The 18864-nt window shown below is 34.4% G+C and overlaps 1 protein-coding gene across 2 annotated transcripts in view; it reads left to right on the top strand.

The window, feature by feature from the left end:
* The window catches only part of LOC143205871 (putative ATP-dependent RNA helicase DDX43), a 279365-nt gene that overhangs the window by 160525 nt on the left and 99976 nt on the right, over positions 1 to 18864 (top strand). The window lies entirely within an intron of this gene.

Here is an 18864-nt window from a genome sequence, read left to right as displayed (position 1 = left end):
GATCTGTCCTCTTGAGAGTTGGTACGGGAGCTGGATGAAGGAGTGCGAAGGTACAGTGTTGATCGCCAGCGACTTCCGTTTGGTGTCCCATTGCTTTTACCGCTAAGGGCTGAAATACCAGAGCGTTTACTGAGAGTCCTATATTTCGAGGTTATTCTCCAGTCGTATCAAGTTGCGATTGCAACCCTACCGGAAAGGAGGCCACTCGCCGATCAAGTCATCAATGTAAGCTAGAACAGTCAGGGGTAAGTCGTTAACCTTTACCCCCATCTCTTTAGGCGCTCGCCGAAATACGCCATCAATTACAAAACCAAACAGCATATGGGACATAGGGTCCTTCTGGCTCACGTCGCAAGTGATGGTGGTACTTTTGGCATATTCTGATATTATGTACTTGACCATAAGTGGTGGTAGCCCTTTCAGCACCATAGTCTTCAAGAATGCACTTAGAGAACGGTTTAGTTATTTTCTCTATGTAACTTGTCTTACTAAGTAATTCATTTTCAGAATTCCTCTTCTATACGGAATTTCCCTATATTACCTTGTTTTCCTTTCATACACTCGTGACTGAGGAGAATGGTTCAAGAAACCTCTTTCCACATCCCGTTGCGTTCAAACTTTTGGGGAGGGAAAAATTCTTCCAGCTAAAGCTTCTCACGTGGTTGAGTTTTGGCAATGGTTTGAGCAATTTGAGTTTTATGACTGTGGCCCCAGTAAGAGGTTTTCAACCAGGACTAACGTGTTACATCGACCGTTTGCCACTGGTTCCTGCACCCCCAATATCCGAAGCACTCAACAACGAGCCAATGTGACATGCCTTACCTTGACCTTGGTCTCACCAAATATTCGATACAATACGATATTGTTTATTACCTAAAATCATAATTATTTTCCCATGTCACAAATATTATAAACAGATACAAATGAACGTTACATTTATTAAAACTTTATTAATAATTCAAATATAATTACGTCGCAACATATTAAATTCACCATATATCATTTATCAGTATAATGGTTCACCAGAGCGAGTCTTTGAGTAGCAATTTGAATTTTATCGAGAGTGAATTCAATAGTTCGAGAACTTTCTAGGAAGTGGGTCATTTTTTATTAACTAGAAAATTATGTTCTTATTATTCAGTCATTGGTTTTTTTTAATTTTCTTGAGCAGATCGGTCCCTTGTGCTAGACGTTTGCACATCAACATCACTAATCCACCCATTAATTGTCCCTATATGCGTGTCCCTATGATTTAATTTGCCTCATATGACAGCTAATATGTTATGTGTTAGGTAGGCTCTTCTTAACTGACAACGTGCTTCTTGTTTATATTATTTAAAAAATAGTAACTTCTTTATTTGATATTTAATTTGATAGGGACAACGTTTTTGAGGGAGTGAGAAGAGGAATGATAATTACTGATTTTCATCTGCAATGTTCTCTCTTGAGAAAATTATATATACATTTATAAATGTAACTTTTCAAAAACCATGCATGTGATTTGAACAGGATGACTGCCGAAGTCAAAGTTCCGGATCCACTTAGGGATCTGATGTGAATCTTTCAGGTATAAAAGCATATTGGTAGATAGATATATAGGATTTTTGATATTGAGATTCAAATTAGTCTCCAACAATGGTTCGTTTAATGATTTTTGAAAGATGATCAGTGATTGAAATAGATCTATAGTTTAACGGTACGGGATTTGTTGGTTTTTGGATGAGGATAAGGACATTTGCAGGATCCAGTGCCGTTTCGTTGTAGTGGCTTCAAAGGTACGGCTGTTAATTTCCCCAGCTTCTCTCGGACTATTGATCGGACGTTGTTGTTCAGGCCTCCTGCAGCGTTAATTGGTACACCTAGATATCTAAATTCGTCCGACCTTTTTAGAGCTGACCTATTTAGATCGGCGGGATTTGTGGAATCCTCTTTTTTGTCTAAGAAAATTGTTCTCGATCTTAAGAGGAAATCAGGCAGACTACCGCACACCGTAAAAATGTTAAAGAAACGGTGGAGCACTGACACCGGAATCTGTTTAAGTTCTCTGACGGTGATACCGTCAGGTCCCGCGGCGGACTTATTAGGTGTAAAAGTCCGCCTCAATTCTATATCCAAAATCGGATCCCACAAATCATACCTCGTATTATTTTCACATTCATGGTCCTGGACGATGGCCTTGCATCGGTTTCTCTCGTAAGAAGGGCTCGCCAACAGGGCTCCAGGATGTTAATAGGTATTAGTTTTTCGGATTTCTCGCGTTGGCCAACATCTATTGCTTTCCATGTCCGAGTCTGATCTTTGTCACCTAGATGTATGTGAGCGTACTTGCTACCTCTCACATTCTTTCTCGAGAGTTTCGTACTTTTACATTCATTTTGGATAGTGTGTGATATCTTGGTGGTAGGATATCTCGAACGTAAATAACTATCATCTCACTCAAAGCTTGTTTATCTAGTGCATGATGTTGTTGCACATTTCATTCAAAGGTTTTACGTTTATTCCGACGATGTCTCTGTCGGGTAGCGAGTGGATATAAGTACGAATGTTGAGCTCTTGGTCTTCAGAACTCCTCCGCCCGTTCTATTACTAGATCGGATTGGGAGGTCTCAAGAGAAAGAAGAGGTTCAGCTAAGTTATGTGCATTCTTAATGTCATTAATGATATCGGAAACCAATTTTTGATGTTCGACCTTCTTCCTCATGCTTTTGATAGCTTAAAGGGATTTTAGGACATGAATCCGCAAGGACGCGGCTGTCCTTCCAATCTTTATAAGCGCGATTTTGGTGCACTGCTCTCCCTGATTTTGTTTTGAACACTCCGTTGCATTCTGGGTGTTCACATTTGTAACCCTAACTAGGATCGGTCTCGACGTGTCCATCACGCCTCCAATTCACCTTGCAGAGACAGCGGACTATATGGAATGAGTATTATTATGATGAATGATAGTATTATGGGTGCTTGTACGGTCTGTTTATAGGTGAACTGCACATGTACAGATTTAGTTTTATCAATTCTTATTTTCCAAGCTTGTGTCCAATTATTTATATTGTCACTTGCCTGTTGTAATTTTCGTGAGGCTTTTTCACTATTGTCTCCGACAGCTATAATCGCAGTATCATCAGCAAATGTAGCCATCGTAATATTCTCCATTTGTGGTATATCACAAGTGTAGAGTAGATAAAACATTGGTCCCAGTACACTTCCTTGTGGTACACCTGCTTTAGCTTGGTTTATTGTAAAGTAAACTTATTCTTGTTTGACTCTAAGCATTCTGGTTGTAATGCATGATTTTAATAGTTCGGTGTGTTGTTTTGATAGCATTTTCTGTAGTTTATGAACAAGGCCTTCATGCCAAACCTATTCGTAGGCTTTTTCAGTAACATCTATTATTCTGTGGATCTGGTCAATTGTTAAGTGCTTGTTAATAAACCCAAACTGGTGTGTTGATATTAGGTTTTTTCTCTCTATGATCGGTTTTATTCTTTTCAACAGGAGTTTTTCAAAAACCTTAGATATTACTGGCAGCAGTGATATAGGTCGATAGGCTTTTATTTCGTTTGGTGTCATCCCAGGTTTTGGGATCATTATAATTTCCGCCATCTTCCAAATAGTTCAGTTCCAACCTTCGTAGGGTGAAGACGTATTTTCAATACGGTCCAAGCTATAAAAAGATACCTTTCTTTATAAAAAACCCAGTATTTTATTACGGTTATTTAAGTGAGTGTTAAAAACGCATAACAGATGCGGCTATCCGTCTCTCAGTGGACCTAAAGTGTAGTGAATACGTGTTTACGTGACCAGACAAAAGGACTGCATCTCATTTTTATTAGTGTTCAAAATTATTTCATCTTATTTTACAACAGTCCTTTTGAAATTCATTTATAATATTTATAGTAAAAAACTAGTGCTAAAATAACGTAAGTGAAAAATGAAGTGCGTGAAATAAACAATGTATTTATTTTATTTTTTTATCTTCTGGAAGTAAATTAAATAAAATATTAAAAATTAAAAAATGGCAAACCATAGCGATTCAACCAAATCACCTGCACACTTTGATATAAGATTAGAACAAACAGCAATAACGCAAACTCCACCATCAAAATGGACTACAGTCATTAACAAAAAACTATTGAGAAGTCCAGAAGAAGAAATCGCGAGGAAACAAACAAGAATCAGTGACTATTGGTTGCAGAAACCGATAGAGACAAAAAGCAGTTTTAGCAACCTGTCGGAAGAAATTGAAGAGAACATACAACCAAGCCCTGAAAAAGTTGTTCCCAAACCACCACCAATAACAGTCTATAAAGTAGGAATAATAAAAAACATCCATGTCTTATTGAAAACCATTACTACGAACTACACAATTAAAACAGTGAGCTATGAAACAATTAAAATCCAATTGTTCGAAGCGGATCACTTTAAAGTTCTTATAAAAGAATTAGATGAAAGAAACACCCAATACCATACATTCAGGCCAAAATCCGAGAGAGCATTTAAATTCGTATTAAAAGGATTACATCGCGGGACGGACTTTAACACCATCAAGGTAGCACTAGCTGAAAAAGGCCACGAGGTCGTAAATATTCACAATATACGACATCACACGACAAAAAAACCTCTGCCTATGTTTTATATAGACATAAAACATAATGGAAATAATAAGGCGGTGTATGAAATCACCAAATTGGAAAATAATATTATTAAATGCGAACCACCACGTATAAAAAGAATTATACCACAATGCACAAGGTGTCAAACGCACGGGCACACAAAGACTTACTGTCGCAAATCATATAGATGCGTAAAATGTGCAGGAGAACATAAGACAGGAGATTGTACTCGTAAAGTTCGCGATGAAAAAGTGAAATGTGTTAACTGTAACGGAAGTCATCCAGCGAACTACAAGGGTTGCGCAGTTCACAAGCAACTACAGCAGAAACTCTATCCTGCCTTAAAGGAAAAAAGGCATCAACAAAAACAATCCACTACTACCAATATACCACTACCCACCAGAACAAGTCAACCAGACATAACTTATGCCCAAATAGTTGAAAATGGTTCAGCACAAAAACGAGAGACAATATCTCAACCTACTGAAACTAGCAACATCTCAAGATTAGAAAATATGATGGCCAAACTAATGGATCAAATGAGTACGATGCTTGGTCTACTCACAACCGTCGTAAGCAAACTTGCCTAATGCCTGAAACCAATAGCTACAAAATCGCCGTCTTGAATGCCAATGGGCTCCAACAACACGCCAGGGAACTAAAAATGTTCGTAAATGAACAAAATATTGACGTTATGATGGTTTCCGAAACACACTTTACGGACAATAATTATCTGAAAGTTCCTAAATATAAGCTTTATCATACAAATCACCCTGATGATAAAGCACATGGAGGTACAGCCATAATAATTCGAGATGATATAAAGCATTTCCAAAAAGAAAAATTCCGCAAAGACTACCTGCCAGCCACCAGTATAACCATAGAGGAAGCCCATGGACCATTAACAATTTCTGCGATTTATTGCCCACCCAAACATAACAACAAGGCAGAACAATTTCAAGAATTCTTCAGTACGCTAGGTAATAGATTTATAGCAGGAGGAGATTATAATGCAAAACATTTAATGTGGCGTTCAAGAATAATAACCTCAAAAGGTAGAGAACTGCTCAAAGCCATAAGGAAAGATAACTTACAACATATCTCTACTGGTGAACCAACATATTGGCCTTCAGACAGAAATAAAAAACCAGATACAATAGATTTCTGTGTTACAAAAAATATTGATCCAAAAAAGTGTCAGGCAGAATCATGTTTCGACCTGTCTTCTGATCATTCACCAATAATAGTAACAATTTCTTCAAAAATTACCATCAAAGATAAACCCCCTTCTCTGTGCAATAATAGAACTAACTGGCCCTCATTTAGAGAAAACTTAGACCAAAATATCTCTCTAAACTTACCGTTACAAACTGAAATGGATATAGAAATAGCAGCAATAAATCTTTTACAAAAAACATACAGGAGGCAGCATATTCCGCGACTCCCAACAGTGAAACATTTCCAAGAAAAAATACACATATATCATGTACAATACAGAAAAAGATAGCAGAAAAAAGAAAGTTACGACGAAATTGGCAACAGCAAAGGACTGAAGAGAATAAAAGAAAATTTAATAGGGCCATAAACGAGCTGAGAGATCTAATCCAAATTGAACAAAACCAAGGCATTCAAGAATACCTAGAAAACTTGACATCAACTGAGGCTACAGACTATTCGTTGTGGAAAGCAACAAAAAAGCTTAGGAGATCCCAGCAGCATAACCCACCTATTAAAACAATCGAAAATAATTGGGCGAGAAGCAATAAAGAGAAGGCCGACATTTTCTCAAAACACTTAAAAATGTTTTTAAACCTTTCCAGTCTCAGCTACATAAAGATGACGAAAATAAAATTACTAGCTTTCTAGATTCGCCATTTCAAATGGATTTGCCGCACGAGAAATTAACGGTCAAAAAAGTTAAACATACAATAATGAGAGAGATTAATATTAATAAAGCTCCTGGTTATGACTTAATTACTGGCAAAATTTTAAAAGGACTATCAGAAAAGGCTATAAAACTATTAACATATATATTTAATGCTATGCTACGAATTAATTACTTCCCTAGTACCTGGAAAGTAGCTAAAATATTAATGATACTTAAACCAGGAAAAATACCAGAAGATGTGACCTCCTACCGACCTATAAGTTTATTACCAATAATCTCGAAAGTTTTCGAGAAATTATACATAAAAAAACTAAACTATATAATAGAAAAAAGAAAAATTATTCTAGAACATCAGTTTGGCTTTCGCAATAAGCATGGGACTATAGAGCAAGTGCATAGACTTGTAAACCAAATAAACGCTGACCTAAATGCCAAAAGATATTGTTCGGCTGCTTTCCTAGACATATCTCAGGCTTTTGACAAAGTATGGCATACGGGCTTGCAGGTTAAACTAAAGAAACTTCTCCCTCATCCGGACTATCAGCTACTAAAATCGTATCTCACTGACAGACATTTTATTGTAAATCAAAGCGATGAACATACCGAATTAAATCCCATATATTCAGGAGTTCCGCAAGGTAGTGTACTGGGTCCAGTACTGTATCTTCTGTATACGGCTGATCTGCCCACCACAAAAATAACTACTGTGGCAATATATGCAGACGATACAGCAATCTTAGCATCCCATGAAGATCCAGTCACAGCATCAATAAACCTACAAACCCACCTGGAGCAAATACAATTATGGTTGAAGACATGGCGCATTAAAGCCAATGAATCAAAATCCACGCATATAACGTCTACCCTGCGTAGAAGAACATGTCCACCAGTAAATATCAATCATCGTCAACTCCCCCAAGCAGAGCATGTTAAATATCTTGGTATGCATTTAGATCGACGCCTAACCTGGAAGAAGCACATACTCTCTAAACGGAAACAACTAGGACTAAAATTATATCAAATATATTGGCTTATTGGGCGCAAATCCAAGTTATCATTAGATAACAAGGTATTGCTGTATGAGTCAATACTCAAGCCCATTTGGACATATGGAATTCAACTATGGGGTACCGCTAACAAACCTAATATATCCATCATTCAACGGTTCCAAAATAAGGTGTTGCGTGCCATTGTTGATGCTCCGTACTATATTTCAAATAAAGTGATACAACGCGATATTCCTCTAGAACCTATAACGAGTGTAATCCAACGTGTTTGTGTGAAGTACTTCGAAAGAGTGTCAGTGCATCCCAATGTACTCGCTAATCAGCTAAATATGCGACGTGATAGTGAAGTGCGTAGACTAAAACGTTTAACACCACCTGATCTGATTACTGGACATATGTAGAGTTTAGAATAAGCATTAGAATAAGACTAATTAATTAAGATACTATTTTATACAGAAGATTGCTTAATGAAGTGATTTTCTACATGCCATGTATATATAATATAAACAGAAGAAATACTTATTGCCAATAGGGCAGATTGTGGACTCACGAAGAGTAATAAAAAAAAATCTTCCAAATGCCTGGGACACGTTTTAATCTAAATGCTATATTGATCAAATTGGTGAGTTTTATAATTCCCTTTCTTGGTAGTTTTTGCAGTAATTCTGTTATTAATTATCGTAGCCTGGTGATTTCCTGGGGTTAATGTCAGTTTTAATAACCTTGGTTAGCTCTTTCGGCGTGACAATCATCGAATTTTCAGATTCTATGACCGGCAAATTATATTCAATATTAGTTTCGTTTGGTTTGAAAGTTTCTTCTAGATATTCAGCAAATGGTTCTGCTTTTTGGTGACCCACATAGGTCTCTTATAGGTGGACTGTGTAGACAAGAGCCCGTTTTTTCGTGGCTTTCCAGAGTGAATAATCAGTTTCTTTATCATCTGTTAAATTTCTCAGATAGTCATTTATAGTTTTGTTTTTAATTTCCAGTATTTTCCTTTTCAGTCTTTGGGTTATATTGTTTAAACTATTTTTATTTTTAGGTGTTCTGCTTTGTTGCCATTTTTTTCGTAATTTTTGTTTTTCATCTACAATTTCCTTCACTTTGGATAATTAATTACTTTAATTGTACTCTTAATTATTGGAGTATTATTCCAAGTAGCTTGTTGAATGTCTACTACGAATTTTTCTGCTTCAAAATTTAATTGTTCACTTGTCTTGAGGGGTACATTTAGTTGAGTTTGTTTATTCATTTCTTCAGCAAATCCTTCTCAGTCTGGTATCTTGTTTGTGAACGTTGATTTTCTTTCTTTTCTTATTATATTTTCGCTCAACGTCAGAATCACTGGCGTATGATCTGAACTTAGCTCAAAATGTTCTTCGAATTTTATATAATTGGATGCTATGTTTCCTACTATGAAGAAATCCAACTGGGGTCTGAGGATTTCTGTTAATCAGTCGGCCAATAAGTTGGTTTTCATCTTAGTTCAGCAGCTGCTTTATGCAGTTCACTGCCTTTAGTTGTTGTCATTCTGCATCCCCATCTTGCATTTTTTGCATTGAAATCACCTTCAATTATACATTTTTCTCCCAGGTTGCTTAGGACATTGAAATAATTTTCGATTTAATTTTTCTTTATTGTATCTTATATATATATATATATATATATATATATATATATATATATATATATATATATTTAATATATATATATATATATATTTACATATATATATATATATATATATATATATATATATATATATATATATATTTACATTTACATTATATATATATATATATATATATATATATTATTACATAACCTCCCATGCGCGTACGTCAATTCTTCTAAATGAGAGACGAAAACAATATCCAACGACTTAAATTACGGGTAATTCTAATTTAATTAATAAAAGGAAAAGATAGTAATTAAAATGGGAATATAAGAAATAATCCACAAAATCTACAAATTAATTGCGAAAATATTAACTAGAGAAAGAGAACAAGCGGCGCGCGGCATCTAGTAAGAACTAAGGCAATCAAAGGATAGGAATTTCAAATATGGAAAACCGTAATATTGTCAACAATATCATAAAAAAAATTTTTTGAAAATTATATTATATTCTATTATATTCTACTCTAAATTAATGAAATAAATTAAATGATAGCCTTTGAACAAGACACGGGCGCAAAAACAATTTTTGGGGTCGAAATAATAATCGAACCTCTTAAAAAATCGAACTTAATACCTCAATGCAAAAGATGCCAATCGCATGGACACACTCAGAAATTTAGGAGAAGAGAACCTAGCTGTGTAAAATGTTCCGGCAAACATATCACCACAGGGTGTAGAAAACCCAAAGAAGCTAGAAGCTGTAGAAGATATACATTTTATCATACCATACATCCAGTTAAGACCGCAAGAGGAGGAAGTGCAATAATAATAAAAAAGAACGTTTCCCACCATCAAGAACCTGGGCTCAGTACCGTAGAAAATCAGGTAACAGCAGTAACTGTTAAATCAAGCAGATACAGGGTTAAAATATCCGATATATATATATATATATATATATATATATATATATATATATATATATATATATATATATATCGGATATTTTAAAAGATACAATAAAAAAAATTAAATCGAAAATTATGAGAAAAATGTATAATTGAAGGTGATTTCAATGCAAAAAATGCAAGATGGGGATGCAGAATGACAACAACTAAAGGCAGTGAACTGCATAAAGCAGCTGCTGAACTAAGATGAAAACCAACTTATTGGCCGACTGATTAACAGAAATCCTCAGACCCCATTTGGATTTCTTCATAGTAGGAAACATAGCATCCAATTATATAAAATTCGAAGAATATTTTGAGCTAAGTTCAGATCATACGCCAGTGATTCTGACGTTGAGCGAAAATATAATAAGAAAAGAAGGAAAATCAACGTTCACAAACAAGATACCAGACTGGGAAGGATTTGCTGAAGAAATGAATAAACAAACTCAACTAAATGTATCCCTCAAGACAACTGAACAATTAAATTTTGAAGCAGAAAAATTCGTAGTAGACATTCAACAAGCTGCTTGGAATAATATTCCAGTAACTAAGAGTACAATTAAAGTAATTAATTATCCAAAGAAGTGAAGGAAATTGTAGATGAAAAACAAAAATTACGAAAAAAATGGCAACAAAGCAGAACACCTGAAAATAAAAATAGTTTAAACAATATAACCCAAAGACTGAAAAGGAAAATACTGGAAATTAAAAACAAAACAATAAATGACTATCTGAGAAATTTAACAGATGATAAAGAAACTGATTATTCACTCTGGAAAGCCACAAAAAACGGGCTCATGTCTACACAGTCCACCTATAAGAGACCTATGTGGGTCACCAAAAAGCAGAACCATTTGCTGAATATCTAGAAGAAACTTTCAAACCAAACAAAACTAATATTGAATATAATTTGCCGGACATAGAATCTGAAAATTCGATGATTATCACGCCGAAAGAGCTAACCAAGGTTATTAAAACTGACATTAACCCCAGGAAATCACCAGGCTACGATAATTAATAACAGAATTACTGCAAAAAGTACCAAGAATGGGGATTATAAAACTCACCAACTTGATCAATATAGCATTTAGATTAAAACGTGTCCCAGGCATTTGGAAGATGGCGGAAATTATAATGATCCCAAAACCTGGGATGACATCAAACGAAATAAAAGCCTATAGACCTATATCATTGCTGCCAGTAATATCTAAGGTTTTTGAAAAACTCCTGTTGAAAAGAATAAAACCGATCATAGAGAGAAAAAACCTAATAACAACACACCAGTTTGGGTTTATTAACAAGCACTCAACAATTGACCAGATCCACAGAATAACAGATGTTTTATGGAAGAGTCATTATGGTTGTGACTATTTAGGGCTACCTGGTTCATTGTATTGATATGAGACCATTTGAACATAAATTCCTGGACTTCAACAATCGATTACTCAGGTAAGAAATCGGAATTTTTGGGAAAAGCACTCGGTGTTCTTTTGTATAGGCAATATACTTCCCAAGTTTTTTTCGTTTGTTCACACCAAGACCTAAATAGGTAAATACTTCTTGTAATTGGCTGATTTATATAGTTATTTTTGTCAAAAACAAGGAAAATATTTATCCATCATCTAAAGTCAATTTTCGTTTAGATAAAAATAATCGGTATAACACATTATTAACCAGCATGTTATTAATACCAAACTATTTAGAGTTGTATAGTATCCATAAATAATACCATATATTATCGTATTTAGATACGGTTAGCTATTAATAACATGAAATTGATAATGACCAAATATAAATCTAAAATATATAGATTTATACTGCAGTCGCTTAAAATACAACTTCGAGACATGTAGTGATAGTTTAATAGTGAAGATCGTGGGTTTACTACGAATGCTATCTCTTATATCTCGAGATTTGAGATACAAATAATTATTACTTTTTAAAATCTCTAATGCAGAACAAATTTCTTCTACTTGTTTTTGAAATAGCTTTCTATATACTTCACTCATGTTGAAGCTAACTATAAATTGTAGAAGCTTTTATCAGTATAATAAATAGTGGTTTGTCTGGTGATGATATTGGTATTTTCTGAAAATACCTCTCATCTCATAATGATTTTTGAAGAAGATTTTATGAAGTCATGTTTTTTCTCTCATGTTTGGTATGATATATATATTTCTAAGTCTAAGTCTAATAACACATTAACATTAATTTTTAAAATCATATTTTATTTTAAGATTTTTTCAATATAGTGGAGAATGTTTTGTATGATGATGATAATGTTATTGTTCTCTTAAAATACCTCAGTTTCATGATGAATTTTAGAGACCATTTTAAAATAGTTTCCTCTCATTTTTAGAATACCTCAAGATTTCTTTCTTCTTTCAAAATATTGCTTTGCCTACGCATGCTATTTTTAAAACATTTTTCATTTATTACAAATTTTGTATAATGTTTTATGTGTCTTTAAAGCTAACACCATTACTATTCTTGGGCATTTCTAAAATAATCGACACGATCGTATTTTCTAGATCTTTTCAAATTATATTGGATCGAGCAATATCACTTTAACATCTAAATGATCATGCAATATTTGATACAAAAAGCTTCTATTTTATATAGGATATTTAATCACCTAATGATTTTATTTTCCATTTCGATTGTTAGTATCCGTTTGTTTTGTACATCAGTTTTAGCGTAAGAACGTATTTTGGTTCAAGACTTTCATAAATGGTTCTTTTACGGTTTAAAGTAAAGTGAATTTATCGCCAAAAGTGATGATACATTGATTAGTGCACTATTGAATTAATAATCAATCTTAAATGTCATCGTATAAAAATGTTTAGGAGTTAATTATATTTCCTCTTTGGGACACAATTTGTTAGAGGTACAAATTGAAACCCGCTATTTTATAAGAGATGACGGCAGCGGAAAACGGAGAGTCAAAATAGCCATCGGGAATTGATGTCGAAATTGTCATGTCATATCAAAACTTTAAAATTTTAAAAATTGCTGTAATTTTTAATTTGTACTCCTAATACGTCACTATAAAGATTATAAATTGTAGAAAATGATAAATGATAGTTTTTCCCTTCCTGAATAGTTTTTTTTTGGCCTGGAACCGGGGAATCCTGTTACGGATACCTGGTCGGGAAGACCCGCAGGAATAAGCGAGTTGGACTGATTATGTGGAGACTGCCTCTGGGCTACCCACTAAACCCCACCCTCTCAGCTGATCCAATGACCCGAACTGATACTTCTTACTGTTAGTAAGGAGGGTGTTAATGAGTTAATCGCTCGCCGGAGAAGGTCTTTTAAGAATACTTTTAAGAGTCTTTTAAGAACTTTTTAAGAATATCGATATTTCTTCACTCCAATCCTAGTTTTTTAGGCAAAATTCTTTTGACGACGTCGGGAGACTTCTAAAAAGAGTTCGATTCTATAGGTTTTAATACCAATGGGGAGGGGAGTATTCTGAAAGTCAAAATTCGATACCGAAAAGATCGATTATCAAAAATATCGATATTTTGATAAATAATTTACAAGAATGAATCAACCAATCAATCATTTTTTCAACATGCCTAAGAGATCATGATTAGTTTAGCATACTACTCAATATACGAAGCAGCCCTTGCAAGATTTTAGTTGTTGTCATTCTGCATCCCCATCTTGTATTTTTTGCATTGAAATCACCTTCAATTATGCATTTTTCTCCCAGGTTGCTTAGGACATTGAAATAATTTTCGATTTAATTTTTTTTATTGTATCTTATATATATATATATATATATATATATATATATATATATATATATATATATATATATATATATATATATATATATATATATATATATATCGGATATTTTAACCCTGTATCTGCTTGATTTAACAGTTACTGCTGTTACCTGATTTTCTACGGTACTGAGCCCAGGTTCTTGATGGTGGGAAACGTTCTTTTTTATTATTATTGCACTTCCTCCTCTTGCGGTCTAAACTGGATGTATGGTATGATAAAATATATATCTTCTACAGCTTCTAGCTTCTTTGGGTTTTCTACACCCTGTGGTGATATGTTTGCCTGAACATTTTACACAGCTAGGTTCTCTTCTCCTGAATTTCTGAGTGTGTCCATGCGATTGACATCTTTTGCATTGCGGTATTAAGTTCGATTTTTTAAGAGGTTCGATTATTATTTCGACCCCAAAAATTGTTTTCATTAATCATTTAATTTATTTCATTAATTTAAAGTAGAATATAATAGAATATAATATAATTTTCAAAAAATTTTTTTTATGATATTGTTGACAATATTACGGTTTTCCATATTTGAAATTCCTATCCTTTGATTGCCTTAGTTCTTACTAGATGCCGCGCGCCGCTTGTTCTCTTTCTCTAGTTAATATTTTCGCAATTAATTTGTAGATTTTGTGGATTATTTCTTATATTCCCATTTTAATTACTATCTTTTCCTTTTATTAATTAAATTAGAATTACCCGTAATTTAAGTCGTTGGATATTGTTTTCGTCTCTCATTTAGAAGAATTGACGTACGCGCATGGAAGGTTATGTCTTCGTTCTGATTATACGTTTTGTTTACTTTATTTTATTATTGTTGTGTTTTTAGGTTTTCTTATGAATTAGACTGATCTTATGTGATTTGGCGATCTACGACTTGTTTGTTTTACCCCCTCGTACCACTTGGTGGTTTTGTCGGACACAATCTGTGTCACTAGGAAATTTGCTTGTGCTTGACGATTGAATACCACCAGACTAGGATTGTACTTTTGTATGAATATTGCTTATTATTTCAGGGTGAGTTTAGATATTATCTTTATCCGCCTTTTCTTATTCTTAATTGATTAATTAGATGACCCTTGTTTTTTTATTTTGTAAGGCATGAAGTCCACTGAGATTACCACTCCGTGGGGCGGTGAAGTGACGCCGTAAATATGTTTTGATGTTGTTTAACTACCTTTATTTTATTTTGTTGCTAGTTATTTTCCCACCAAGATATCAGCAGTGTATTTATGTTTTTTGTATTTTTTATGTTATCTGCGTCCAGATTCTTTGGCAGAATTGACCATGATTTATTTGGAGATGATATATCCGATGCTATCCGTGGCACCATGCAGCCCTTCTGTACTCGATGATTAAACGCTATCAGATTAGGATTTTACTTTTGCTTGAGTACTTTCGGGTATGTTGAATATTGTATTTATTTTTATTAGACTTATCTGTTCGAAATTTATTAGTTAGATGACTTATGTGTTTTGATTTGCAAGGTATGAGGTCTATTGAGATTACAACCCCGTGGGTCGGTGCAGTAACTTCGTGAATGTGTTTCATATTGTTCAACTACTTTTGTTGCCAATCATCCTCCCATCGGGATATCAACAGTTTATTTATGATTTTTTATGTTTTAGGTTAGGAATTCTTTGGCAGAGTTGATGGAATTGATTGTGTCCTAGTGGTGGAAAGCATTTTGGGACTATTGATACTATGAATTTGCTAGTTTTCTACACCATAAGATGAGTATTATTTGTCTTGTTTTATGAGGTGTGTTTCTGTCCTTTGAATGATTGTTTTAGATGATTGTGTTTTATGCAAAGGTTGTGAGGAGATTATTTTGCGAAGATAGATACGACCTTGACGATATGAGATGATGATTATTGTCTTTATTTTTAGGTAGGTTGGGCGACACAACAAGACTCCTATGATTGATTATGTGATGCGGACCTGTAGTGCTATTGCTCAAACTAAAGCAAACCATCAGCACCTCTCGATCTTCTCCATGCCATTTTACATGAATGAAGCATATACTCCCATGCTCGTCGTTCCGGATCGTCAGCTTATTTTAATTGTTTAATGGTTCCTATAATTTGGCTTTTTTTCTTGCTTATTATTATTATATTAATTACTTAATGATGCTCTGATTATAGCAACCATTATTTTGACTTAAAAAACTATGTAATAGTTGCATGCAGTAGCGCTAACATCTAATAATAGTATGCCTAATACTAATCATTTTGAATGTCTATTTGTGGGATTGTGGAATTGTCTGTGCCTATCTCTATGTTTCTCAAGGGGCATCTCTTATATGTATAGAGAGTTATCTTGACATAGCTATTATTTGTATTGTGCTTTATTGGTTTAATTAATAATGAGGGTTTATATTACTGATTTCTTCTTGTTGTTTTTGTTATTATCAGCTCAGTTCCGGGATTGCTGGACTTCTGCGATATTTTCTTCTTCATTAATAACTTTGTTTGCCCAATCATTCAATATTTCAATTTTCTTCTTGTTTGTTTTGTTGAGTGCATTTCTCATTTCCATCTGATCATTCGGAATTTTATAAAGATCTCTGGCGCTCAACCTTTCGGCGTTTGTGCATTAATTTATGATGACTATCTTCTTGATCTTGGCTGCATCCGCATACTCCTTCCGTGATTTTCAGTCTGAATCTCTTGATGTATGCTTCCATGTTTCTATGGTTTGTTATCAGTTGCACTGCTTTTCGGTTTAGCTCTAACCTTTCAAATCCTACTGTTTTGCAGTGTTTGTAAGTGTTGCGGCCGTTGGTGCATTCGTCCCAGTATCTTTGCCATTTTCGTAGAATCCATTTCTTCTCTTCATTTCTTGCTGTGGTTTTACTGGTCCAACTCATTCCGTCTTTGTCTGTTTGATTCTTCTTAGTGGCAGCCTTAGCTAGTTGGTCGACCTTTGTTGATTCCGTTGTGGTAAGCCTTTTTTCCCATGATATTTCCGTTTTGATACCTCTGGCTGCTCGCTCTCGCGATACCTTCTGTACTTCGGCTACCGGTCTGATCTTTGTCTCGTCGTTCTCCAGCTGCTAGATGGCCTAGGCCTGCTGCCTTGGCGTGCCTAGTGTCTAGTCTAGTTTCTGTCGCTCATGCTCTTGCTTTGGCTTCTATTGGTAGAGGAACTACTCCTGCGATTACTTGTAGCGCGAACACTTGTGCTCTCACAAGTGTCTGTTGTGTGCCTATCTCAGCTATGTTATCGAACCAGGAGTTTATATTAATCAACTATAGAGTCGGGCCTTTGCTCGATCTTTGTGGGCACCTCTTCTCTATTCTGAACTCGATTTTGTTGCTGATTACCGATCTTTCAGTTAGGAAACTTGCAACTGAACGTATCATTTTCTTGTTAATATCTGCTTTTATTCCATTTAATACAGTAACTTGTGTTGCTGTATTGTAAACATTTTTTAGATCTAAAGCCACAACCAGCACATGTCTTGCGTTCTTTTGTTCCGACTCGACCCAGTTCTTTTAGGTCTCGTATGGCTTCTATGGTGATCTTACCTCTTCTGAATCCATACTGCATTGGGTGGTGTATGCTATTATGTGGCAGTAGGCTGATTGTGGCCTTTGTCCTCTGGACTTCTTCCTTAATCAGCAAAGTTTTGCTGTTTTCCATACCTTGGGAAAGTATCCCGCGTTGTAGCAATTTCTGTAGAGTGTCAACAATTTTTGTTTCTTTATCTCCCAGGTTCTTTTCACTACTTCTTGCGGAATATTGTCCTTGCCTTGTTTTTTAAGTTCATTATGACCCAGTCTAGTTCAGCTTCTTGTATTTCTTCTTTGCCTTCTTCTTGTTTGCTCCATTCTCCATTGGTGACCCTTGTCATGATCCTTACATGTTGTTCTTTTTCTCCCTCCTCTTGTTTTGGATTATGTTTTTGTTTGGAATAGGTAATACTTTTTTGATAAACTTTCACGATTTTTGTCCAAGTGTCTTGTTTGTTGAAACTTTTTTCCTAAAATCTTGAAAACTAAAATTAGGTTCCAAAGGTTTCAGAAATTGCATTGATCCAAAAGATTTGAAGAATTTTATACAGTAGCAGGTGTTAAATTTCTTTTAAAAATATTAACTCTAAAGAGGTGAATAAAGTATATTAAATATTTGTAATAAATACATTTTCTGATAGGAAAACTCTACTTTAATATTTAACAATTTATTTTGTTGGCTATTAAGAAGAGCACCACGGTTTTTATTTGTTAACGAATGGACTATCTTAACAAAATGTGTTGAACTTTTAGAGCCCATTGAAATAATTGCCACCGAGTTATCTGGTGAAAGATATCCCAACGATGTCTTAAATTATACGGTTAATAAGAGGACTGCAACAATCCATCAAATCCAGGATTTTAACAAGTGAATGGGGAAAAAATGGCAAAATTGTCTATTAGATGTAATCAATAAAAGACTGGCTATTTGAGAAATAAATACGATATGCGCGACCACATTTTTAGGTCCTAGATATAAAAAAGCAGGATTTGGTATTGCAAATAATGCTAAGGCGATACAAAAAGTTATCACAAAATAGATATCTTCTATTCTAACTTCAAAAAATATAAATATATTTCTACAACTCAATATTCAAGACAAAGCTAGTGACCAAGAATGTATTGACATCTGGAGATATTTTTGATGAAAAAATGGATAGAATGAAAGAAGTAATTACTCCAAGTACTGCAGCAACTTTATAGATTTAGCAATATTTGGAAATTCCATTTATTGGGCGTTTAGAAAACCCTTTGAATTTTGGCAAACCCATAAAATGGAACTACCTGAATTATATCAGTTACACGTAAAATATTCCTCTATACCCGCAACATCTGTCCCCTGGGAACGAGTTGTTTCAAAATCCGGGCAAATAATTAACGATCGAACAAATAGCCTCACGGGAGAAAAGTTGCACATTTAAAAATATTTCCGTTCAAAAATAAAAAAAACTTTTATTTCAAAAGGGTTTGGTAGTTATTG

This window comes from Rhynchophorus ferrugineus, unplaced genomic scaffold (genome assembly GCF_030347505.1).
Source record: "Rhynchophorus ferrugineus isolate W39M unplaced genomic scaffold, kcgeb_rfMv2 rfM30, whole genome shotgun sequence".
NCBI lineage: Eukaryota > Metazoa > Arthropoda > Insecta > Coleoptera > Curculionidae > Rhynchophorus > Rhynchophorus ferrugineus.
Note: the sequence above shows the minus strand (reverse complement) of the source record. Positions and strands in the feature narration are given on the sequence as shown.